Below are 26026 nucleotides of genomic sequence, written 5' to 3' on the forward strand. Positions count from 1 at the left end.
GGGTGAGAGGTGGACACAAAGGACTCTATTTCACCCAATTGTGGGGCAGGCTGGCCGGCCTTCATCTGCCTGACCCCACCCAGGGAGGGACTGAGCAGGTGTCCGTTTCTCCATTCTCCATCCTTCCATCTGTGACACCTGTCACCCTTGCCAGGCCTCCCCCAAAGTGAGTTCAGCTCAATCCCTGAATGTAAAAGGGCACAAAGTGGGCGGGCCTTCATTCAGTGCTCCCTGATCCCCAGCAACAGGACCTGATCTCAGGACGTTGACCACAGCTGCAGAGCATAGATCTGTTTCAAGAAAAGTTGGGAATGAAGACTTTCGTATGAGCCCCTATTCCAAAAGGTGGCAGTTTATTCACGTTGTGGCAAAGGCACCTTCAAGAGTAACATAAGTGGGTAAAGTCAGGGCCCAACCAGGCCATTTCCTCATCCAATCTTTCTAAGGCGTGTGGACAGAACCAGGTCTCAGTTCTTTGCAGGACACTTCCAGAGTTTTTTAAGCCTAAAGGACAGTAGTCTGCCTCCATTATTGTTCTTTGGGATTTTTTCATCATTGGATAAAAGGATACATACAATGGAACAATCCTCTCAAGATACAATATTCCAGTTACACTCATGTGATGATGACAGCGCCCCTCAGAGGGAGGGAGCCGACAGATAGGGAGCAGAGAATTCTGAAAACCAAAGTGATGAAAGAGATGTTAAGACTTTCTTCATGTGTCTGACACCCTTTTTCAGGTGGCCTGCAAGCCAAGTGTCTGCTGGACTTTTACCACTTGATGTCCTGGCAGCCTGCCCTGGGCTATGCTAGACGGTGTGCAGGGCTGCCTTGACTCAGGGGGAGTTGCCAACCCCTACCCCACCCACTCCTGGTACAGCTCCTGCACATGGGCCCTGGTCTCCGGGGGCCACACCGGGATGGCAGCATAGATGCCTTCCATCTGCCACAGCAGTGCCCTGTCCGCACACCCGTCATCCACCTGGGCCTGGCCCCTGCTGCTTAGGCATGCCCTGTGCAGGCCAGGACCTCCACAAAGTGGCAGGGGAACTTGCCCTTCTACAGCTTCAGGACCACTTCTGGATTTTCTGAAAGCCATAAGCAGCCTCAAAGCATAGCAGAACCTCTCTGTCCCTTTCAGGTGACCTTCTGGAAGTCTTTGTTCCTCAGGGTGCAGTAGGTGAGCACCCCCACATCCTCGTTGAACAGCTCCTTGGCCATGTGCCTGAAGATGTGCACCAGGTACCCGTCGGAGCTGGCACCCTCGTGGAGCCTCACCTCCTTCTCCTTCATGTCTCCAGAGTGGCCATGGCAGCGTCATTCGAGGCGAGGTCACTTTGCTCCATTATCTGGACAACTTCAGCTGAGGTTAACACGCAGTCAGCATCCTGGGAACTGTGTGAAGCTGTGGGAACATCTTCTCAAAGGGCCTCCAGTTTCTTGTCATAACCCGGGGCCACAATGACGTGGAAAATCTGTCTGGGGACAGGTTCTGCTGTCAGGTGAAGCAATCCTTCACCAGAGAGCCCATGATCTGCTGGGGAGACTTGGTGGTGCAGTTGTGGGGGTGATGGGCTGACCCAGCACATGCTCTGCATATCGGTCCCAGCCAGGGCAGGCGGAGGTCAGCATGGGTAGCCAGGGCTCTTCCTCACGGTGCTGGCAGTACCGATGCACAAATTCCTTCTGACTCTCCAGGAGGCTGAAGTCCACAGCTATCTTCATGTCAAAGACAGTGCACCCCAAGGCTTTTGAGGAAGCCACGGAGTCTTCTGGATGCATCAGTGACACTGAGGCTGAATTTAGCAGCAAAATAAGGCAGAGACTGAGGACACACGGACACTGCCAGCACCTTGTGCTGTGAGATATCACATTTCTTATTAAGGTTCAGAACATGGAAGATGTCCTTGGTGTTCTGCTGAGAAACTTAGGCTCTTTCCTCTGCAGTCACACAACTGTCACACGCAGGCAGTCACTCAGAAATATCTTGGCATCAGCCAACTTATGGAATTCTCCCATCTCCCCATTCGCCTGAGCCAGACTCCAGATGTTGACTGTGGCATTCTCTTGGTCATCAATTTTTGGTTTTTTACTATATTCCTTCCGTGTGCAGTGATCATACTTCATCTGGAGTGGGGTGGGCGAGGGCCGGCTCGAGTGACCTGGAGGAAGCACAGAGGGAGCAGTCAGTCACCGCTGGTCCCCCCTGGAGCTGCTGGCAGTATTCTTTCTTCCTTGCGGAGCGTTTAGGGAGGGAAAGCAGATGCAGTGCCCGAGGCCAAGTTCCAGGAGGCCCACAGCACTGTCGGGACCATGCTGGAGGCTCTGGTTTGCTGGTGCCTGGCCTGTCCTCTGGAGATTGAACCTACAGGGCTGCTAATGAAGCCAGTCACCAGTTTGGCCCCACCTCCACCACCAATTGATTGGAGTCTGAGGGTCAGGAGGAGGGATCAAGAGGCCTGCCTTCCAGCTGCTTGCCAGACCCTGGACAGCTCACTCTGGTTCCCTGTTAATCAACCACTGACCAATGTGAGCCTGTGGGCTGGGGGAGGGACCAAGTAGTCTGCCTTCTGCTTGCCAGCTCAAAATGTTGCTGCTACCATGGATTCATTGAAGCCTGAGGGACCCTGGTTTCCCTGTTAGCCATCCTGAGATCATCAATGGAGCCTGAGGGCAGGGGGATAGACTGGCCGTCCTTTTGGTCATTCCGGATGCTGGGTTTTTATATATTAGGATACTAGAGGCCCAGTGCACAAAAATTTGTGCACTCCAGGGGGTAGGGGGGGTCCTTCAGCCCGGGCTGTGCCCTCTCAGAGTCTGGGATGCCTCGGAAGATAATGACCTGCTGGCTTAGGCCCGCTCCCAGGTGGCAGAGGGCAGGCCCAATCCCTAGGTGCAGCCCCTGGTCAGGCTCAGAGCAGGACCGATTGGGGGGTTGGGGTGCCACGCCCTGTCATGCACAGAGCAGGGCAGATCGGGAGGTTGCGATGCCACCCTCAGTCATGCTCAGGGTAGGGCCGATTGGGGGGTTGGGGCACCGCCCCCTGTCACCCTCAAGGCAGGGTCGATGGGGAGGTTGCAGCACCACCCCCATCACGCACAGAGCAGGGCCCATCAGGGGGTTGAGGAGCTCCCCCCTGTCACAGAGTAGGGCCGATAGGGGAGTTGGGGCACCTCCCCCGGTCACACACAGAGCAGGGCGGATCAGGGGGTTGGGGCGCCGCCCTCTATCACCCACAGAACAAGGCCGATCAGGGGTTTGGGGTGCCGCCACTGTCACACTCAGGGCAGGGCCGATGGGGAGGTTATGGCTCTACCCCATCACACACAGAGCAGGGCCCGTAGGGGCAGATTGGGGCGCCACACCCTGTCACACACAGAGCCGCAGGGCGATCAGAAGGTTGGGGAGCTCCCCCCTATCAGGCACAGAGCAAGGCTGATCAAGAGGTTGGGGTGCCTTCCCCTGTCACGAACAGAGCAGGGCGGATAGGGAGGTTGTGGCCCCGCCCCTGTCACACATAGAGCCGCAGGGTGATCAGGGGGTTTGGGCACTGCCCCCTGTCACACTGATCCTGGTGCCAGGAGGCCACTCGGCTCTGCTGATCCCGGTGCTGGGAGGCCTCGCAGCTCCGCTGATCCTGGTGCTGGGAGGCATATTACCCTTTCCCTATATAGGATACAGGTCTGGTGCATGGGTGGGGGCTGGCTGGTTTGCCTTGAAGGGTGTCCTGGATCAGGGTGGGGGTCCCCACTAGAGTGCCTGGCCAGCCTGGGTGAGGGGATGATGGCTGTTTGTAGCTGGCCACACACCCTTAAGGTTGGGGGTCCCACTGGGGTGCCTGGCCAGTCTGGGTGAGGGGCTGAGGGCTGTTTTCAGGCTGGCGGGTGACTGAAGCGCCCAACTGCTCCTTTTTTTCTTTTTTATTCTGGGCCAGCTTTAGCACTGGCTCCAGCTCTGAGGCCTCTGCTGCTGAAAGCAGGTATCTGGTTTGTTTGGGTTCTACAATCAAACACTGTATCAACTCCAGCTCTGAGATCCCAGTGAGCTGAAAGCAGTTTTCTGGGGTTTTGTTTTGCTTCTATATATTTAACAATGTTTCAAACTACAAGCTGAGAGGCTGGCAAGGCAGGCGGGGAACATTGGAGTCCTCCATCACTGAAGCAAGCAAGCTTCATGTTAGCTTCAAGCTGCCTGCCTTCTGGCCGCCATCTTGGCTGGTAGTTAATTTGCATATTGCCCTGATTAGCCAATGGGAAGTATAGCGGACGTACGGCTAATTACCATGTTTCTCTTTTATTAGCTAGGATAATATATAAAAACAAAGTTCGTGCAAGTTTCTTGGCACCTGCTGCCACCATGGCCAGAGGCCTCTGTTGCCTCGGCCCCCACCCGCTGCATCTTTGCCCAGAAGGAAGGATGTCCAGAAGGACATTGGTCTAATTAGCATATTATACTTTTATTATTATGGAATGAATATACATATATATATATATATATATGTAAAGTAGTGGCCCGGTGCATGAAATTTGTGCATGGGGGAGAGGGGAATGTTCCTCAGCCCAGCCTGCACCCTCTCCAAAATATGGAACCCCTCGAAGGATGTCCTACTGCCGGATTACAGGGATTGGGCCTAAACCAGCAGTCAGACATCCCTCTCGCAATCCGGGATTGTTGGCTCCTAACCACTCACCTGCCTGCCTGCCTGCCTGATTGCCCCTAAACACTCTGCCTGCCAGCCTGCTTGCCCCCAAATGAACCCCCGCCAGCCTGATCACCCCCAACTGCCCCCCCTGCTGTCCTGCTCGCCTGCTTGCCCCCACCTTCCCTTCCCACTGGCCTGCTTGCCCCCAACTGCCCCCCTGCTGGCCTGCTCACTCCAAACTGCCCTCCTGCTGTCCTCATCACCTCCAACTGACCCCCACTGAAGGCCTGTTTGCCCCCAACTGGCCCATCTGCTGGTCTGCTTACCCCCAACAGCCCTGCCCCCCACCAACCTGATCACCCACAACTTCCCTCCCCTCTTGGCCTCTAACCTTCTCTACTTCAGCCCCGCCACCATGGCTTTGTCCAGAAGAATGTCCAGATGGTCTCCTGGAAGGTCTCCCAGTGTAATTAGTATATTACCCTTTTATTAGTATAGATAGAGGCCTGGTGCATGGGTGGGAGCCAGCTGGTTTGCCCTCAAGTATGTCCCGGATCAGGGTGGGGTTTCCCTTGGGGTGTGGGGCAGCCTGGGCGAGTAGCCTGTGGTGGTTTGCAGGCCAGCCACACCCCCATGGGCTAAGGGTCCCTGCTGGGGGGGCGAGGCCAGTCTGGGTGAGGGGCTAATGGCTGTTTGCTGGCTGGCCACAGCCCTGGGCAACCCAGGCTCCCAGACCCTCCTTGAGCAGAGGCCACAGCAGCTGGAAGCAGGTATCTGGGATTTATTTATCTTCTATACTTGAAACTTTGTAGCCTTGAGTGGAGCCCACAACTGGCCAGGGCAAGCAGGAAGCTTGGCTTCCTCCATTGCCAGGGTCAACCCAAGCCTCTGTTCGCTCCAGCTCCGTGGCCGCTGCCATCTTGGTTGGGTTTATTTGCATAGTTGCTTCTGATTGAGTTGTGGGCGTGGCTTGTGAGTGTAGCAGAGGTGGGGTCAATTTGCATGTTTCTCTTTTATTAGATAAGATTGTATGCCATTCTCTTTGTTTCTCTTTATTCCTAATAAACTCAATTTTCTTTTTTCAAGATTAGCAATGTATATCATGGGTAGTGGATTAGAAAATATGATTTTCTGTAAGGGGCATAAATTACTTAAAGACAGAATAAGTGTAAATATTGATGTAAATTTTTCCTAAAACTGCATTTGTAACATAGTGTTTATTAAAGTGGGCCTTTAGATTAGGAAGTAAAGTCTCACTATGAGACTAAAATAAACCACAAAAAATTAACTAACTCATAGTAATAAGAGGTGCAGAGGGGTGCCCATACCCTAAGAAATCTACATAGATAAAAGCCTACGTGACTGTTATGACCGGTCGACCGAATGACCAGTCAACCAGTTGCTGTGATGATGCACTGACCACCAGGGGACAGACACTCAATGCAGGAGGTGCTTTCTGGTAGTCAGTGCGCTTCCATAGCCATCCTCCAATGGCCAGCCAACCTCCCGCAGTCCCTCTCCCTGTCCAGCCAACCTCCCATAGTCCCTCCCCCCCAGCCCTGATCACTGGCCAGGCTGAGAGACCACACCTGTGCACAAATTGGTGCACTGGGCCTCTAGTAATTTATAAATGGTTTGATGGTAAGAACTTTGGATATTCCTATGTCTGATCAAGGTGACCAGGGTATAGCCTTAAGTAGACATGTTTGAAATGTGATTGATGTAAAAGAACCTTGCAGGCTATTCAATCAGGTCATGCTTTGCTTTACTTGACATAATGGTGCTTGTGGGCACTCAAAGAGAAAACAAACTCTGCAGAGCATGAATTTTCAGCTTTTGTCCAACACCATACAGGAAAACAGAACTCTGATTCAAGAGGCCAAATTACTTTAGATAGAATTCTTAGAGTGGAGAAGGACAATCCATACATTCATTTAGCTACATGCCACCAAGTGAGAATATCTAACTCTCCATCTCCAAATTTTACTTTGTTTATCAATCTTATGACTTATATTTTGAGTTTGAATGGATGTGCCTATTAAAAGAAAATTGCTTATGTACATAATTGGCCCTGAAAGGGAATTTTTGCATTATAGAGAACACCAATCCATTGAATTATTTCCTACTATTATCCTATATAATAGAGGTAATATGCAAATTGACCATCATGCCCTCGTACAAGATGGCTGCCCCCATGTGGTCAAAAGATGGCCACCACAAGATAGCCAGCAGGGGAGGGCAGTTGTGGGCGATCTGGCCTGCAGGGGAGGGAGGGCAGTTGGAGGGTACCAGGCCTGCATGGGAGGGCAGTTGGGGGTAATCGGGTCAGCAGGGGATGGCAGATGGGGGAAATCGGGCCAGCAGGGGAGCAGTTAGACATCGATCAGACTGACAGGGGAGTGGTTAAGGGGTGATCAGGCTGGCAGGCAGAAGCAGTTAGGGGCAATCAGGCAGGCAGGCATGTGAGCATTTAGGAGCCAACAGTCCCAGATTATGAGAGGGATTGGGCCTAAACTGGCAGTTGGACATCCCCTGAGGTGTCCCAGATTGGAGAGGGTGCAGGCTGGGCTGAAGGACACCTCCTCCCCCGGTGCAAATTTTATGCACCAGGCCTCTAGTAACATATAATCTTCTCATAAAATACAAGTAACTGTGAGTGAAGAATAGTAGAGCCAATTTTAAAATGTGAATGTAGTGACCATAGCCAACTAGGATTATTTATAAGATAAATAATCTAGTCCCATTCTCAAGTTATTTAGAAAAATCAAAAATGAATATACATCATTTTGGTTTTATACACTTGGTTGAAAACATAAATGTTAAATCTGTATATACCAGAATATAAATTAGTATAGGAATTACTTTAAAATTCGGAATTACTTTAAAATTAATTAGTGGTTCTTAGTAACTCTGAGCCTCATCAAATATGGGTATGTTTATAAAATCAAATTGCTGACCCAAGTATTCAGAGGTATCAATGCTATAATTTGTTGTCATCTTTTTCCTCTGCTCAAGAATTCAGTTGATATCTCTCTCATTCCTATTCCTTCTCCCCACTTCCTCCCCTTTCTCTCTTATCTTCCCTCTCATATATTTCAAAATTAGTGTAAGATAAAGGAAAGTTTTAGTTTTCTTAACTTCTGTTTCCTACTTACCTATGTCTAAGAAATGAGAGTGGGTGAGCTCAAAGCCATTTGTTCATACATGTAGTTGAGTCACAGGAAATGAATCAAAATGCATAAGGTTTACAGCTGGGCCAATTAGCTAAAATTATCAGCTTTGAGTGAGAACTTAATAAGATTTCTTAATTTGTTAGTGGTCATTTATGAATAATAGGTTAAGGTGAAGATGAGTAAATTAGGTTGGTCATAAATTGAGTTATTATACACCCTGGTTTGCCTGGGACAGCCTGTCATGAACCTGCTATCCAAACATAACTTTTACTACTGCTCCCTTTCATTTTCCAAAGTGTTCCATGTTTTGGAACAGAAATTTCATTATCTTCCTAACTTTAGAAAATTTTGAAAATAAGTAGCGTGAATTGAATTATAGTTGATATTGATAGTAAGTTATTGCTTTCTCTTTTATGCATGTTAGAAAATTATGCATGTATACATTGAACTGAATTCCCCTAAAACTAATATTAGATTATCCTCTAGGAAGCTGACTGCTCATCAACTTAAGTCTTATTCCAATCATTGAATTCTCCATCAGCATTCACTTCTCCCTTCCACACCTCTAGGTAAGTTCAAACTTTAGAAAAAAACAAGTTGTAAAGATCTATGTTTTAAAGATAACATAGTATAGTACTGGATACTGAATAACAAAACAAGGGTTCTTTAACTTTTCAATATATTAGGCATGAGGCAGGGAGATGGCAAGAACCAAGCAGTTAATTAAATAATTCAAAAATACATCATTACCGCCCTCCCCGCCCCCCAAGAAAGAAATTTAAAATCAGAGTTTACAAATTAGGTGATAACGATTGATTTAAATTTCAAATTGTGAATAGTTTCAGGAACTCAAATGAAAGACAGTACATATTTGTAATAATAAATAACCTCAATATTCTTTATTTGAAATTTACCCAAAAGTTCTTCTCTGTCTCTTTTGAGTACTTCAAATAATTATCCATAATTTTATTTATTCTATTTAAAAGTGTTTTTGAAAAATGTTATTATACAACAAATCATTATTTTCCTTGTAAATTTCTAATTATTTCACTTCTGCTTGTTTGTGAGGAAGTGATAGTAGCATTTTGAGGGAACAGCACAGTGTATTATGTAAGAACATGAATTCTGGAGCCAAAAGTTCCTGGTTCAAGTTTTGGCTTGGCAACTTCTTGCTGTATGATCTTGGGCTAATTATTAAACTCAGCATGCCTCCATTTCCTCACCTGTTAAATGGGAACAATATACCTACATAATATTTTTAATGAATAATCATTTAATATTTGTAAAGGGTTTATAATAATGTCTAGCACATAACATGTACCAGATCATGTTTGTTATTAGTGTGAATGCTCCCAAATTAACTTTTCCAATGTCAATGTGTGTCTTAGTTTTTTGTCCCATTTTTGATAACCAATTAGTATCAATACTTAACATAGTAGAAAGGGAGAAATGGATCAAAAGTGAAAATTTAAAAATTTGATTTTTCTCAACTTTCTCATTCCCCCCCTAATCTTTCCATCTCTGTGGACAGTAGGTGCATGAGCTCTATCACAGAACCTGAATTAGGACTAATATTTCTATCAAGCAGGTATTGAAAAACATAAAAGGACATAGATGTACTCTTGAAATCTCTTCCCTAGTAATGACAAGAGTAAAGGAAGTGGAGCACTCTATCCTGGCACCAGGGATGGCCTCCTGGGTGTGACATTTATGTAGTGGCTTAGAAGGGACCCAGGCTTTGTTTGATACTCTGCTTTTGCTATCTTTAGATGCTGATTAATATTTGAATCAGGGACCCCCATTTTCATTTTGCACTGGGTTCTGGTAATTATATAGCTGGTCCTGCCTTGTGCTTCACCAACTCTAATTTGAATGTTCTCTTACAGAATTATAAATATCCAGACTATATAGTTTTTCCTTCATATTAAGAACAAGGAATATGTGTTTAAAAATAATAATCATCATGTTTAAAACTTTGACTTAGCCTACAAATAAGTCTGAAATTTTCACTTTCCTACTCTGGATATCGCTTAAATGGCATATCACAGCATTCCTTAAATCCAACATGGCTGAAGCTGGACATATTGTGCTTCTCTAATTTGTCTTAGGTGTTCATGTGACCACTTCCTCCTAGTCATTAGGATTAAATCCTCAGTTGTGTTGAACTATTTCATCTCCTTTGCCTCTGACAGCCAATCACTTGCTGGAAATTATTGATTTTCCTTCATAATAATTTTCACTTAAATCCTTTTCTTTCCATTCTCACAGCCAAACCATACCGGAAACTCTCATTATTTCTAATTTACTTCAGCATCTTCCTTACTGGTCTCCTAATCCAGTCTTACACATTCCCCCAATTAATTTTGCTTATTGCTCTAAGCTTTATTTTCCTAAACTACAGCACTAATCATCAGTCTGCTTGGCTCAAAAAACTTGAAGACTATCCATTTCCTTCAGAATTAAATCCATATTCCTTAGAGTGCTATCTATATGTCTCTGTGCATCAATCACAATCTACTGATATAACTTTATCTCTAAACCACTACATATAACATGTATTAAAGTTACACTGACTCCTCACACGTGACCAGATTTGCTATATCCTATCTAATAATAGACAAAGATGGTAATTGACTGTACCTTCACTACACCTTCCATTGGCTAATCAGCGCCATATGTCAATTAGCCGCAAACAAAGATGGCGGCTAATTTGCATACTGCAGGCAGGGTGGGACAGTGCAAGCCACCATCCGGGCCCCTTATGCCACCCCTCCCCCAGCCAGGACCCCCCATGTGCCGCCTAAGCCCCGCCACCTAAGCCCTGTCCCCAGCCAGGACCCCCATGTGCCGCCTAAGCCCCGCCTCCAGCCGGGACCCCATGGCAATCCAAGAGCTGGAAAGTGCCGCCCTGGATTGCTGTGGTGATCCAGCTATCAGTGAGCAGGAAAGTGCGGCCTGTAGGCAGCACCCAGCAAAGCCAGCTCCTGGGTCACCATGGGGATCACAGAGCAGGAAAGTGCAGCCTGCAGGCAGCCCCCAGGTGAGCCTGCTCCTGGAGCGCCATGGCATCCCAGAGCAGGAAAGTGCAGAGGGCAGGCAGCCCCCAGGTAGGCCTGCTCCTGGGTCACCATGGCGATTCCAGAGCAGGAAAGTGTGGCCTGCAGGCAGACCCCAGGTGGGCCTGCTCCTGGGTCACCATGGCAATCCCAGAGCAGGAAAGTGCGGCCTGCAGGCAGCACCTAGGAGGGCCTGCCCCTGGGTCTCCACGGGCGATCCAGCCATCCTTGAGCAGGAAAGTGCAGCCTGCAGGCAGCACCCCACCCTGGCCACAGCTCAAGGGAGAGTACAACATGCAGTGGAGGCCAGGAGCCTGAGAGATCAACACAGAGGGGTGCCTTCTCCAAGCCTCCATGGTGTGGCTGGGGGCAGGCCCCCAGCAGACACACACACACACACACACACACACACACACACACGGAGCGCCTACTCTGAGCCTCCTACTCAGCTGGACACACACACACACACACACACACACACACACACACACACGACGCCTGCTCCAAGCATCTGCTGCCAGACTGTGGCCATCAGTAGGACATCCACTGAGGGTTCCCAGACTGTGAGAGGAGCAGGCTGGGCTGAGGGAACCCCATCCCTCCAGTGGAAGAATTTCGTGCACTGCGCCTCTAGTATATTTATAATTTTGTTAACTAATAACAAAATTATAGTCACTGAATAGATATAGAAATTACTGAGAGAAGACCTGGGACCTGAAAAAAGGAAATGAAAATATGAGCAGTATCTAGGTCACAATGGGTCTTGTAAGCAACATGAGAGTATAGCTTTTATTCTGACTATGTGAGAATCCATTGAAGCGTTTAAAGAGAAGAGTGAGATGATCAGATTTTATTTAACCAAGTCATTGGTTACTTGGTAGAAAACAGATTAAGTGTGACATCAGATACTAAGGACCTTAATTAGGAAAATGTATATGGTAATGGAATAAAATGTACAAATTAAAAAACATGTATTTAGAAGGTAGAATCAATAACATTTGACAATTAATTGAATATGAAATTAAGTATGACTCTATAGTCTTCACTTTAATAAATCAATGACTAATGAGCTCACTTATCAATATAAGCAACACAGGATGAGTAGCAGGTGGTTGCAGAGGTGAGGACTGGGGCTTGGGTGTGAGGAAAGAGACACTAATGAGTTTTGGATATGATGAGTGAGATATTGAAAAGAATATGCCCTGGATACAGTAGGAAGAGACATTTAACATGGCCTTCTGCATGAGGCCAATTTTAATTGGTTTAGTTTAGCAAATTTGGTTATATGTACTATTTTAAAAGTAAAGGAAAACTAGTATCTTCAAGAGAAATCAAGAATGTATAGGTCAGCAAATAAACTGTTCAAAAGAGGATTTAATACCAAAGTGATACTAATGAGTTAGTTGGGATCAGGCAGTTTAAGTAAGGGCCGCAGGGAAGGAAGGTGGTATATAAGAAAGAAATGAGCCAGATGGTCAGGATGTGAGCAAGATGGGCAGAATGTACCAGTCAACCACAGAACTGCCCTTCCCCCTGAACTAAAAGCGGGAGATGAAGGCAAAAGGAAATTAGCTGGTGTTTTAGCCAATAGAAGGCAAGAGCAAGAAAATATAAACCTCTAGACTCGTAAGCTTCTGCAGCAACCCTTTTCAGGACCCTTCTCCAGTTATTATTTTCACTGTAATAAACTTCACTTCCCTTTGCTTACTCCTCCCTTGTTTGTGAATTCATTCCTCCACTTCTCGAGACAACACACCCAACAGCTCAGACTCACATCTCAATAGATTTTATTCTGACTGTAGGGTGCATTTTTAATCTTCCTATTTATCCTACTTACATTTTAGATTAAGTATTATCTCTTTGGAGGATTACAAAAAGAAAAAATAGTCTACCAACTATGGCGTTTTATTTAATTTTTTGGAAGTTTTTTTTTCTTTACTGAGAAAAAGCTTGTGCTAAGTATTACAACTGAACAAACTTTACAACCTAGAGGAATAATGACAATAAGAGAAATGGAAAGGTCTTCACATTTTAACAGAAAGTTGTCAAAATCTTTCAAAAGTAATTTCATACTAAAATGATTACCACATTTTGTTGATCAAAGATAATTCTGCTTTAAGTTTCTGCATGGTATTTAGCTCTTATATCATGGTAAAAGAATTTACGCATCTTCCCACCTGGTAGTACAGCAGGCATAGCAGTAATGAAGACAGATTAGTGCTATTTACCTACTGACACAGACAAGAGTAGCTTATCTTTGTTCCTTGGTTTTATCATTAAAATCTTGTTTTTCAGCATTATACTGCCTGAAAACAGCTTGCTGCAATTTTGAATACCAAAGAAAAGATGTTTAAATTGCATTACTGGCTTGGATCGCCTCCCCCAACTAAAATCAAGGAAATTCAAACTTAATGCTTTTCTCTGTCCCTAATTTACACTTTTATGAAAAGACAATGAGCTTGAAAACAATATTTTTCTGGCAGGGAGAATTATAGAAATGGGATAAGAGAGAAATAATTTCCTGTATTATAAATATTTTTGTTTATTTAACAGATTTCAAAGTTTCAAAGAAAGTTACCTAAATCTTGATGTTCACCCTAATATTATATACTCTCTCATGGATGCCAGATAAAAAGGAGATAATGTGGAAAGATAAGTTAAAATTTTTAACAGAATACATTGAGAAGAATATTGAGAAAATTCAGTTTAAATATCACTTAAACATTTTCTTTTGGAATCTCAATTTTTATTGATTTACCTCTGATTATTCTTGGTGAACAAAAAAATTGGTAACATTTTTATTATTGTTTTCTCCCACCAAAGGAGTACCTTATTACCTCAACCACAAGTTTTTGATGAAAAATATGAAGATATTTGATAAAGTCCAAGTGGGTTATATCATCCTGCCTTATTTCTGTCAACTGTTACTGTTATTGTTATTCCTCAAAGCAGTTTATGATATTTGTTCAGCTTCACCTCACTTCAAAACCCCAGCCTGATCTATAGAATTCTATACTAGGTCAAGGTTTCTTCTTTTGCCAAAACAAAGTAGGCATTTGCCGATAGGGTCAGATTTGTAGTAGCAGCAATATAAAATCTCTTGACTATAATTTAGGTATGACTTATTGTTAATATCATAGCCTGTAGAGGGGAATTGTGTTGACATTACTTAAGTTCTTTCTGGCAACCAAGCATTACACTTTGACACTAGCACCCAATTTGTTCTTCCTCCTCATTAATGACCACTGAAACATCATTTCCTCTTCCTATTGTTAGTGTAGGCAGCTAGATCTTAAGAAAGGAAGCAAAGGAAATTGGACATTTTTGAGTCTAATGGGCTAGGGAGCTGAATCAGACACTGAGCCTGTTTGCTACACCAGGAAGTTATAGCTTTTCACACTCCAGGGTATCGTAGCATTGGCCCACCAAGGATTTATACTTCTCCTTCTCTCCTCCTGGACTGGCTTGTCAGAGGGGACAGAGGGAGGTAAGCACAAGTACAATAGAAGTCAAAATGGCACAGGGGGAGGTGTTGGTACTTGATGACAGATGCCTGTCAGTCTGACCTGGAAAAGGGATCATTGACTAGGGGGTGGACCCATCAGTCACAAAAGTTTGGGAGTTTGATCAGATATTTTGAAAAATCTTTGGTTCTTTACAAGCCTAAGATAATATAAACCTAGTTTAACCTAGTTTAACAAAAATGCAGTCCTCTTTCTCTCTCTCTCTCTTTCTCTCTCTCTCTCATTCAGGTCTAGCAGCCAACCAGGGCCTACAGCTGGCTGATGCAGGCTCAAAAGGACTAAGCTTAAAAATAAAACAAAAACTCTAGATTCTGCCCTTTGTGTTGGTCTTGCTGAAGACTCAGTTGGATTTTTTTCCATGGCAGGTTGACCAAGATGGGACATTGGAAACTCAGGGGTCTATTTCTACCTGAATGAATCTTGCCACACCACAATCTTTGTATGTGGGTTCTTGGAATGCTTTCCTTGCAATCCTGTGAAAGAACACAATTTCCACAGGTAACATTTAGGGAGCCAACTGAGAGAGGGAGAAGGTGTGGATGTGGATCGTGGTAAGAACTGGAATGCCATTTCCCTGTGTTAGGAGATCTATTCTTCATTGCTCTATCTCTCTCTTGCTTGGTGACCTATAGTTGTCCTGTTCACTGGCACATTCTGTCTACATAGCCATGTGGGCAAACTCCAAATGCAGCCTCCATACGGGGAACCTGGATACATCAGCATAGTAGCCTCATAGGGGGAGGCTGGATACTTCAGCACAGCCATAGATTGCAGCCAGGTACACAAACTAAGGTAGCCAGATGCTGGACTGAACTGAGCTTTACTATGGCACAGTATCTCTGGACATTGGCTATGATTTCACATGGTGGGACAGACAGAGGTGGGATATTGGGAACCCAGGAGGGGCACTCTTGATTTTGCATTGAGCAAAATAAATATTACCAGACTTCATCCTCCCTGGTGTGTCCCCCAAAATGCTTTTTCTCATGACACCACAAGAACCCTACTTCCACTGGCAATATCAGTTTTAAATTGCAGTTTCATTATCTGTCTATGTAACAGAGTAAAATGCTCGATCTCTCTGACTGTCTTGTTTAAGCCTGCTTTGTTCCCATGACCTTCAGGCTAACAGCTTCTGGTTAGTCTTATATATAGACATACTAATCATTAGAGAAATTCTGTTTGAAGCTTGAGGTGATAAAGGAAGTATGTATTGTTTATCAAAGATTTGCAAGAACATTGTGACCTGACTCACAGCAACTAACAAAATCTTCCTCGGACCCTTCTGGTGCCCAGATCTCAGTGGGAGCCAATCACTTCTTGCCCCTCCCATTTCCCCTTCTCTTGACATAAATAAGCCAAAAACCCAAACTCTGTATTTTCTTAAAATGGATTTGAGGTAGCACTAGAACTCCCATCTTCTCAGTTAGCTCCTTCTCAATCAGTGAACCATTCCTGACTCCAAACTGATCTTTTGAGTTTTGGTCTTTTGAAGCATTGGGCACATGGACTTCGGACTGGTGGCACCTATTTTTAGCTTTATTTCCATCTGTTCTTGGAGATCTTGAGGCAGAGACTGTATGTTTTCATGGACATAAAAATAAAACAAAAAGCAATAAACAAATAAATCAAAAAAACCTCATAGACGCTTCTGTAGTGGTTACCATAGGGAAAGAGAGGTGGGGGAGGATTAAGAGGGTAAAAGGGGTCAAATATGTGGTTACAGAAGGAGGCCAGATTTGGGGTGTGAGTACACAATGGAATATACAGATGATGTGTTATACAGTTGTACACCTGAAAGTTGTATAATGTTGTTAACCAATACTACCCCAATAAATTAATTAAAATAGAATTAGGACTTTTTAAAAAATAAATTGAGTGAGTGATTATCCATATCATATCACAATGATGAGTATGCTACATTAACACAAGTTAAGAATGAGAATGAGGAAAAGCAGAAGATGTTAGAGTAGCTCTTAATTTGATCTAGTGCTTGATGGAGTATTAATTTACCCAGAGATCAGATCATTCATTAATAAGTTGTATGGGTTCTGCAGGGTGTGGCGGAAAAATTTTGAGCTACCATTTGAGTTTCTGTGACTGGACTAATAATAAAATTAACATAAGACAGATTAACAAGAGAAAATTGATTACGTTATATACGTGTGGGAGTTCTCTGAGAATAGGAGACCATAGGACACATTGGGCAGTTGAAGCTTATATGCTATTCTGGATTAAGGAGAGGGAGGCAGGAGTCTAGGACTTCACAAGAGAAGGCAATTCACAGGTAGATGAGAATAAGGAAATTTGTGGTAAACCAATTTTTGCCGGGCCAGCCAGAAACAATGAGAAACAGGGAAGCCTAGTAAACACACCTTTTCTTGGGTCCTCCCTGTGTGCCACATTTCCTCACGCATGCTAAGGTGCATATGGCCAGTGGAGCAGCTCCCTTTCTTTAAGCAGGTTTTTCTACCTAAATTCCTTTAGGCAGGTGGAGGGTAGGTGGGTGTCGAATGTTCTTGCTCAGTCTTTTGTTTCTTAAAAAATAACCTGCCTAAAATAACCAATATACCAAGATGAATATTTTGGGTAGCAGATTCTGCATTCCCTAAGTTCTTTCCTCTATAGGGCCATGGAGGATAAGCAGTATTCATTATTTATTTTTATTTTATTGTTGAAAGTATTACAAATGTCTCCTTATTTTCCCCCATTGGCCCCTCCACCCTGCTCCCGCCTGCTCCCCAGACTTCACCTTAGGCTTTAGAGACAAACTCTGGTTTAAATCGAGTATTTTATTTTCTCCTTAATCACAAGCTAATTATTAACTAATCTAAGTCCCACTTTCAGCATCTATAAAATGTAACACCAAATATTACTCACTCGACTGTTACTTTGTAGATACACTGAACTTTACCTATAAAGCAGGTAGCATATTGCACAGCCCATAGTAATGTTTGAAATGTTTTATTACATGAAAGATAATGTAATAAAAACATAAGAGACCAGTATACTCACGGTGATTTGTACATTCTCTTTAGATATGCTATTGGACAGAAAATAATTTCTTTTAATTTCACTAGTTGTAATCACATGTGCAGGACAAAGAAAGCACTGTGTGAGTTCTCCTCCTGCCTTCGGCTTAACCCACAACCCAGCTTCGCACACCCACATTCTCCAACGCACACGTCCTCCCCCTCTGAAAGCGGACAAAAACAGCTACAAAAGCTTCTTTCTCTCTCTCTCTTTTTTAGAAGAAAATATTGGTAGCAGATGATCTGCATTTCTAGGAGGGACCCAGGAGTGAAGGTTATGTGGCTTGTCATAGTCCCATGATTTGAAAGGTCAGAGTGGATAAGGGGCCGCTACAAATTGGGTAGGCATAACGTGAGTTAAAATGAAATTTTGTTTTTGTAAAGTAGACAATAAGAAGCTTCAGGAAGATGGGTGCTCTAAGTTGGAAAAATAAATGAGTTGCCGTGGACTATATATTTGGACCCCTTACTATTTAAAAGACATGTCAGTACATAATTTCTTTTTTAACTGAATCACTTAAATGTGATCTCATTTTTAAACTAAACCATGCAAGATACATTTTTACAAGAATTACATTAGATATAACTTAATATTTGAGAAAAACATCTCTCAGACAGCAAACACTTTTGGCATAGAAATTGTGTGCCTGCAGGGTTTGTCAGAAAGTCATGCCAGTGGAAAGAACAGTAGTAACATATCTATAGAGAGGGGTCAGGACATAATTTATAAAGTGTGAGGAAAGATCTTTACATGTTGGAAAATAATTTTACAATTTAACATGATGATGTTAATAGTGCATTTATGGAAACACTTTCTCAAAGGTGTTCAGCTATTCAGCTTTTGTTAAAAGTTACATCTAATTAATCATTGCTACAGGGTATTGCCTATTTTCTCTCCCAGTCATGAGAATCTGCTGTGATGGAGACAGATTGGGTGGGAAAATGCTATAAATTTATTTTTCATCTATCCACTCATATCCTTTGTTTTTGATCCTTTTTGTGAGATATTTAATGTTTAGTTTGTCAATGTATAAGATTTGTGAAATATTGTTCTTTTGTTCAGTTGTTTTCTAGTTTGCAGGATTCAGAGAAGATGTGATAGCTTTAAATAAATTGTAAATAAGACAGTAAAAATGCATATTTTGGTAAATTGCTCTCTTCTTTCTTTCTTTGGGAAACTTTAAATCATAAAGAAATACTGATTATACTTCCCAGTAGGATTGGTTGATTCAATCCTTTAATCCCTTTCTTGCATAACACATACCTTGCTTTCAGAATTCTGAATATTAATAATAGCAGCAAATAAATGAAGCAAATTAGTGAAACAGACACATTTTGAAACAGTATATTAAGAAAGTTCTTTAAGATACTAAAGCAATATATGTTCTCTTTCTAGATGGTTTCTTTAACAAGACTGTTTGCAACCAAACAATCTTACCACAAGTAATGAGAAGCCGGATATGGGATCTTACACCTCTAGATCAGCAGTTCAAATCTGGCCTAGGTCATCGATGACTAAAAATCGTTACCAGCGGATGGTTTCATAATGTTCTCAATAAATGAGTCAGTGGAATTGGTTGCGCTCTGTCTGTTAGTAGACATGTGCCCAGGTGACAAAATGATTTGTCACACCATGCATGACACACCCTTGATCACATTGGCAATAAATGATGCTTTTGTTGGTTATTTCATTAAATTGGCTCAATATTTACTGAAGTGAAAACCACATAGCCATTATGCATTCACAAATTATATCCATTAATATATAATCTGATTTTGCTTAAAGTAATAGTATATTTTATATTTGAATAAATACACTTAGAACTGTGATATTAAGTGACCTAAATTTTCTATTTCATATGGTACATTCAAGAAAGAGCTTGGGAGATTTCAGATACACATTATTTGTAACACTGAGTTTTTTATATTAATTAATAGATTTATTCCAATGCATACATAATGCTACAAGTTAGAAAACTGTCCTTTTGTTCATTTTCCCAAGTAGAACAAGAGAGGAAATTAAGTTGTTTTAAAATATTTTACTTATTGTTCCAATTACATTCCAAAGAAAACATACCATTGAGAATTGTGGTGTGCTCTCATGTAGGTGAAATAATTTCCAGTGGATAATCAGTGTAAGTGATTCTTGGAAGTGATGGAATTTAGGACATACTTTCTCAAAATAGGCTACTTGGCACATTAAATATTTCAATCTTGCCCCAAACCAGGTTGAAAACCTTCATGTAAGCGGTGCCCTCCTCAGATGTGGAGAAAGAAGCATCCTTTTCTCTGTAGAGTAAGGGAGACGGAGAGGAATCTGAAGAGACAGGCCTTTCAAAGTTTCCCCCAGTTTACTATACTCTCCTCATACCCTTTGTCCTTCACATCTTCCCACGACTTTTCATTTTTCATCAGACCCACTATGAAAATACTCAGCTTTAACCATTTGTTTCGGTCTTTGTTTTTTATAAACACTCCTCTGTCACATAAAACTTATATTAAATAATTTCTTTATGCAGCCATCATTTGTTACAGGGGTCTCAGGCAAGAAGTTAGAAAATGGTAGAGGAGAGACGGAAGATGGCGGCGATATAGGCAGACGCGTCCCAGGTCGTGTCCCGGAGCAAATGGAATGAGCAGCTGAAACTAGTAACACCCACACCGAATTGGCGAAATTGCTCAGCTGGTGAGAGGGTTTGCAGCCTGGAAGAGCAGAACTCCCCTGGAAAGGTAAAAAAAACAGGGATTTGGGCAGGAAAGTTTGCCAGACCTCTGAGCCCAGAGGGTCGGAGGGAGACCACGTGGCAGACAGCCGCGTCCCCAGGGACAGGCACAGCCCCTGACGGGGGAAAGGAGAACCGCGGGATTCCTGGCGCCGCCAGGGAAATTGAGAGCTGGGTTCTGTGATCACGGAGGACTGAGCCTAAAGGGGGCAGCCTGAAGAGCTGACCTGACCATGCAGTCCCGGTAAGAGAAGAAGCTTACAGAAACCAAGCCTTCCCTGTTTCCGCGGCCATTGTTTGTTTGTTTGTTTTCACTGAATCCTGTTCATGGGACATTGCGGATACAGACACTCACCTGTGCTGAAGAGAGGGAGAGTGTGCGGAGGAGTGGAATCTGGGGAGAGACTGGGGAGAGAGGGGGAGCCGGGAGAGGTGGCAGTGAATTGAGTGCTGAGACACCCCTGAGCCCAGGACTGGGGCAGCCATCCTCTCCGGAGAGTGAGACTCCTCCCCCCAGCCCCCAGGCAAGGAGCACAGCCACACCCAGATTCCACCCTGTACGAGATCAAGGATGAAGATAACCTGATCACCCCCTGGGAGTTAACAGGGTCTGGCCTATAGAGGGATTTTCAATCCCAGCAACAACATAGCGCCGGTAACTAACTATTACACAGTCAGCTCTGGGCAGTGAACTTCCACTGGACAGAGAGGCCCTATAGCCTCAGAGGCCAACCCCAGAACACTGCCATCCAGAGGCTGACCCACAAACTGACTCTTTGCTAAACACAAAATAAGGCAGTCTGGGAAATAAATGCGGCCTGCTTTAAAATAAGGACTGTGGTTTACAACACAGAGGAACAGTATATCGCAGGGAAACTCAACACTCTCCTGAATACCTGGAAGGTCTAAGGCGAGCCACACTGAAGAATAGAAGAACCGAAGGACCTTCACTACTGCAATTTTTTTTCTTTTTTCACTTTTTAACTAAGAAACCAATTTTTTTTTCTTTTTTTTTCTGTTCTTTTTTTTTTCTTCTTTTTCCATCACCTGATTTTAACCATTTAATTACTACCTTCTTATTTTTAACCAGTATTATTACTGCTACCATTTTACCATTTTTTAAAGTGCCATTTTATTTTCTCTTTATTTTATTTTGGGATTAGTGTTCTCCATTCTATTTTCATCGTTATATTATTGGTTGTTTCTAGTTTGCATTCATATCCAGGGAGCTGTTGCTGGAATTTGTTGGGATTAATGGCTGTTCTATAGGAGTATTCTCCTCATATATAAAGTCTCTTCCCCTCTTCCACTTCATTCTCTCTTTTCGCTCTTTTTTTTTTTCTTTTCTTTTCTCACTTTTATTTTCCCCCCTCCTATTTCCCAATTTCATTTTTGCACTCCTTTTTTTGGTCCCTACTTTTCTTTTCTTTTTTCTCTTTTATCTTTTTCTCTTCCTTCTTCCTTATCCCCTAATTCTCTTAATTCAGGTGGTCACCTTTAATTGGGGTTATTAATATCGTGAATATATTTGTGTATAGGGCCTGGTACGTGGTGCCTTGTTGTGTTGTATTTTGTGCCTTTAAATCAATGCAGCAGATCCAAGCAACAGCAACCTCCTGAGCACCAAATCCTCTGCTGAGGAACAGCAGCTGTACGTGAAACCTCGCCCCACCAGCCAGAAGAGCCACCACAGCTGTGAACAGCACCCACCAGAGGAGCTGCTGCCAACTGAAGAGCAGCTGCTAAAGCAACCACCCGAAGAGCAACCACAGACCAAGGAGTCACTGCCACCAAGGGAGCAACCACTGAATGACTCAATGTCTAGATATGTCAGTGAGATCAAACATGGGTAGACAAAGAAACCCCCAAAGGAAAGAGAAGGAGGATTCTCCAGAAAAGCAGCTAAGTAATACAGAGGCTTGCAACATGACAGATAAAGAATTCAGAATAAGGGTCCTAGAGTGCATAAACCGGATGGAGGAAAAAATCGACAACCTCTGCAAGAAGCAAGAAGAAACAGATGAAAAAATCGATAACATATGGAAGAAGCTAGAAGAAACAGATGAAAAAATCAACAACTTAAGTAAGACCCAAGAAGAAATGAAGAGTGATATAGCTGCAATGAAAAACTCCATTGAAAGTATCAACAGTAGACTAGGAGAAGCGGAGGACCGAAATAGTGAATTAGAAGACAAGGAAGCAAAACACACCCAAAATGTACTGCAATTGGAGAAAAAAATTAAAGGACAGGAGGAGAGCCTAAGGGAGCTTTGGGACAACATGAAACAAAACAACATACGAATAATACGAGTTCCAGAACAACAGAAGGATGAACAAGGATTAGAAAACCTACTCGAAGAAATAATATCAGAAAACTTTCCTGAGGTGGGGAAGGAAAAAGTCACACAAGCCCAGAGAGTCCCAAACAAGGTGAACCCGAAAAGACCCACACCAAGACACATCATAATCACCATGGCAAATGTTCAGGACAAAGAGAGAATCTTACAGGCTGCAAGAGAGAGACGGAAAGTTACATACAAGGGATCTCCCATTAGATTGTCAAATGATTTCTCAACAGAAACACATCAGGCCAGAAAAGAATGGACTGAAATTTACAAAGTGATGCAAAGCAAAGGACTGAATCCAAGAATACTCTATCTAGCATCAAACTTGAAGGGGAAATAAGAAGCTTCACAGACAAAAAAAGGCTAAGGGAGTTTGTCACCACCAAGCCAGCAATGCAAGGAATGCTAAAGGGACTGATATAAAAATAAGAAATAAAAAGCTCAGAAAGAAAACAGCCACACAAAAAAAGAAATGGCTACAAACAAGTACCTTTCAATAATAACTTTAAACGTAAACGAACTAAATGCTCCAAACAAAAGACATCGAGTGGCTGAATGGATAAAAAAACATGACCCATACATCTGCTGTCTACAAGAAACCCACCTCATTAGAAGGGACTCACACGGACTGAAAGTGAAAGGATGGAAAAATATCTTTCAGGCAAATGGAAAGGAAAAGAAAGCTGGGGTAGCAATACTTATATTGGACAAAATAGACCTCAAAGTGAAGGCCTTAACAAGAGATAAGGAAGGCCACTTCATAATACTAAAGGGATCAATACAACAAGAAGATATAACCCTGGTAAACATATATGCACCCAATGTAGGAGCACCCAAATTCATAAAAAAACTCCTGGAAAATATCAAAGGAGAGATCGACAACAATACAATCATAGTAGGGGACTTTAATACACCATTGACAGCACTGGATAAGTCCTATAGACAAACAATCAGCAAAGATACAGCAATCCTAAATGACTCACTAGATCAGATGGACTTAATAGACATCTTCAGAACACTGCACCCCAAAGCCAGAGAATATACGTTCTTCTCAGGTGCTCATGGGACATATTCAAAAATAGACCACATATTGGGTCACAAGCAAAGTATCCCCAAATTCAAGAAGATTGAAATCATAAAAAGCGTCTTCACAGACCACGATGGCATAATATTAGAAATAAACTACAATAAAAACAACCCAAAATACTCAAACACCTGGAAGCTGAATAGCATGCTATTAAATATTGATTGGGTTACCAATGAGATCAAAGAAGAAATTAAAAACATCCTGGAAACTAATGACAATGAAAACACAACAATCCAAAACCTATGGGACACATTGAAAGCAGTCCTGAGAGGGAAGTTTATAGCTCTACAGGCCTATCTCAAAAAACAAGAAAAAATGGTAGTAAATCATCTAACTCTACAACTCAAAGAATTAGAAAGAGAGCAACAAGAAAACCCCAGAGTGAGCAGAAGGAAGGAGATAATAAAGATTAGAGCAGAAATAAATGACATAGAGACCAAAAAAACAATACAGAAAATCAATGAAACCAAGAGCTCGTTCTTTGAAAGGATAAACAAGATTGATAAACCTCTAGCCAGACTCACCAAGAAGCAGAGAGAGAGGACCCAAATAAATAAAATCAGAAACGATAGAGGCGAAATAACAACAGACCCCACAGAAATACAAATGATTGTTAAAAAATACTATGGACAGCTTTACTCCAACAAACTAGACAACCTGGAGGAAATGGACAAATTCCTAGAAAAATACAGCATTCCAAAACTCAATCAGGAAGAATCTAAAAATCTCAACAGGCCAATAACTATGGAAGAAATTGAAGCAGTCATCAAAAAGCTTCCATCAAACAAAAGCCCAGGACCAGACGGCTTCACAGGGGAGTTTTACCAAACATCCAAGGAAGAACTAAAACCTATCCTCCTCAGACTACTACAAAAAATTCAAGAGGAAGGAACACTTCCAAGCTCATTCTATGAAGCCAGCATCACCCTAATACCAAAACCAGGTAAAGACAACACAATGAAAGAGAATTACAGGCCAATATCCCTCATGAACATAGATGCCAAAATCCTCAACAAAATCTTAGCAAATCGGATCCAGCAGTACATCAGAAAGATCATACACCATGACCAAGTAGGATTTATCCCAGGGATGCAAGGATGGTACAATATCCGCAAATCAATAAACGTGATACATCACATAAACAAATTGAAAGAAAAAAACCACATGGTCATATCAATTGATGCAGAAAAAATATTTGACAAAATTCAACACCCATTTTTGATAAAAACTCTCAGCAAGGTGGGAGTAGAAGGATCATACCTCAACATAATAAAAGCCATATATGACAGGCCCACAGCCAACATCATACTCAATGGACAAAAACTAACACCATTTCCCCTAAGAACAGGAACAAGACAGGGATGCCCCCTCTCACCACTCCTGTTCAACATAGTATTGGAAGTGTTAGCCATTGCAATTTGGCAAGAAGAAGAAATAAAAGGCATCCAAATTGGAAAAGAGGAAGTAAAACTGTCCTTATTTGCAGATTACATGATATTATACATACGAAACCCTAGAGACTCCATCAAAAAACTACTAGACTTAATACATGAATTTGGCAATGTAGCAGGATACAAAATTAACCCCAAGAAATCTGAGGCATTTCTATACACCAATAGTGAACTTTCAGAAAGAGAGATTATAAAAACAATCCCGTTTACCATTGCACCAAAAAAATTAAGCTACCTAGGAATAAACTTAACTAAAGAGGTAAAAGACCTCTACTCAGAAAACTACAGGACGTTGAAAAAAGACATAGAGGAAGACATAAACAGATGGAAGAACATACCGTGTTCATGGATTGGTAGAATCAACATCATTAAAAGGTCCATACTACCCAAAGCAATCTATAAATTCAATGCAATTCCCATTAAAATACCAACAGCATACTTCAGAGATCTAGAACGAACTTTCCAAAAATTCATCTGGAATAAAAAAAGACCCCGAATAGCTGCAGCAATCCTGAAAAAGAACAAAGTAGGTGGGATCTCAATACCAGATATCAAGTTGTATTACAAAGCCACTGTTCTCAAAACTGCCTGGTACTGGCACAAGAGTAGGCATATAGATCAATGGAATAGAATAGAGAGCCCAGAAATTGGCCTGAACCAATATGCTCAATTAATATTTGACAAAGGAGACAAGAACATACAATGGAGCCAAGATAGTCTTTTCAATAAATGGTGTTGGGAAAATTGGACAGATATATGCAAGAAAATGAAACTAGACCACCAACTTACACCATACACAAAAATAAACTCAAAATGGATAAAGGACTTAAATGTACGACGGGAAACCATAAAAATTCCAGAAGAATCCAAAGGCAAAAAAATCTCAGACATATGCCGAAGCAATTTCTTCACTGATACAGCTCCTAGGGCACTTGAAACTAAAGAAAAAATGAACAAATGGGACTACATCAAAATAAAAAGCTTCTGCACAG

General features: G+C 42.6%; 1 pseudogene; it reads right to left on the reverse strand.

Annotated features, from left to right (window-relative positions):
• Positions 1 to 856: 856 nt before the first annotated feature.
• Positions 857 to 2127, reverse strand: LOC132229670 (nuclear prelamin A recognition factor-like; annotated as a pseudogene).
• Positions 2128 to 26026: the final 23899 nt, after the last annotated feature.

The sequence above is a fragment of the Myotis daubentonii genome, chromosome 3 (assembly GCF_963259705.1).
Source record: "Myotis daubentonii chromosome 3, mMyoDau2.1, whole genome shotgun sequence".
Classification (NCBI taxonomy): domain Eukaryota; kingdom Metazoa; phylum Chordata; class Mammalia; order Chiroptera; family Vespertilionidae; genus Myotis; species Myotis daubentonii.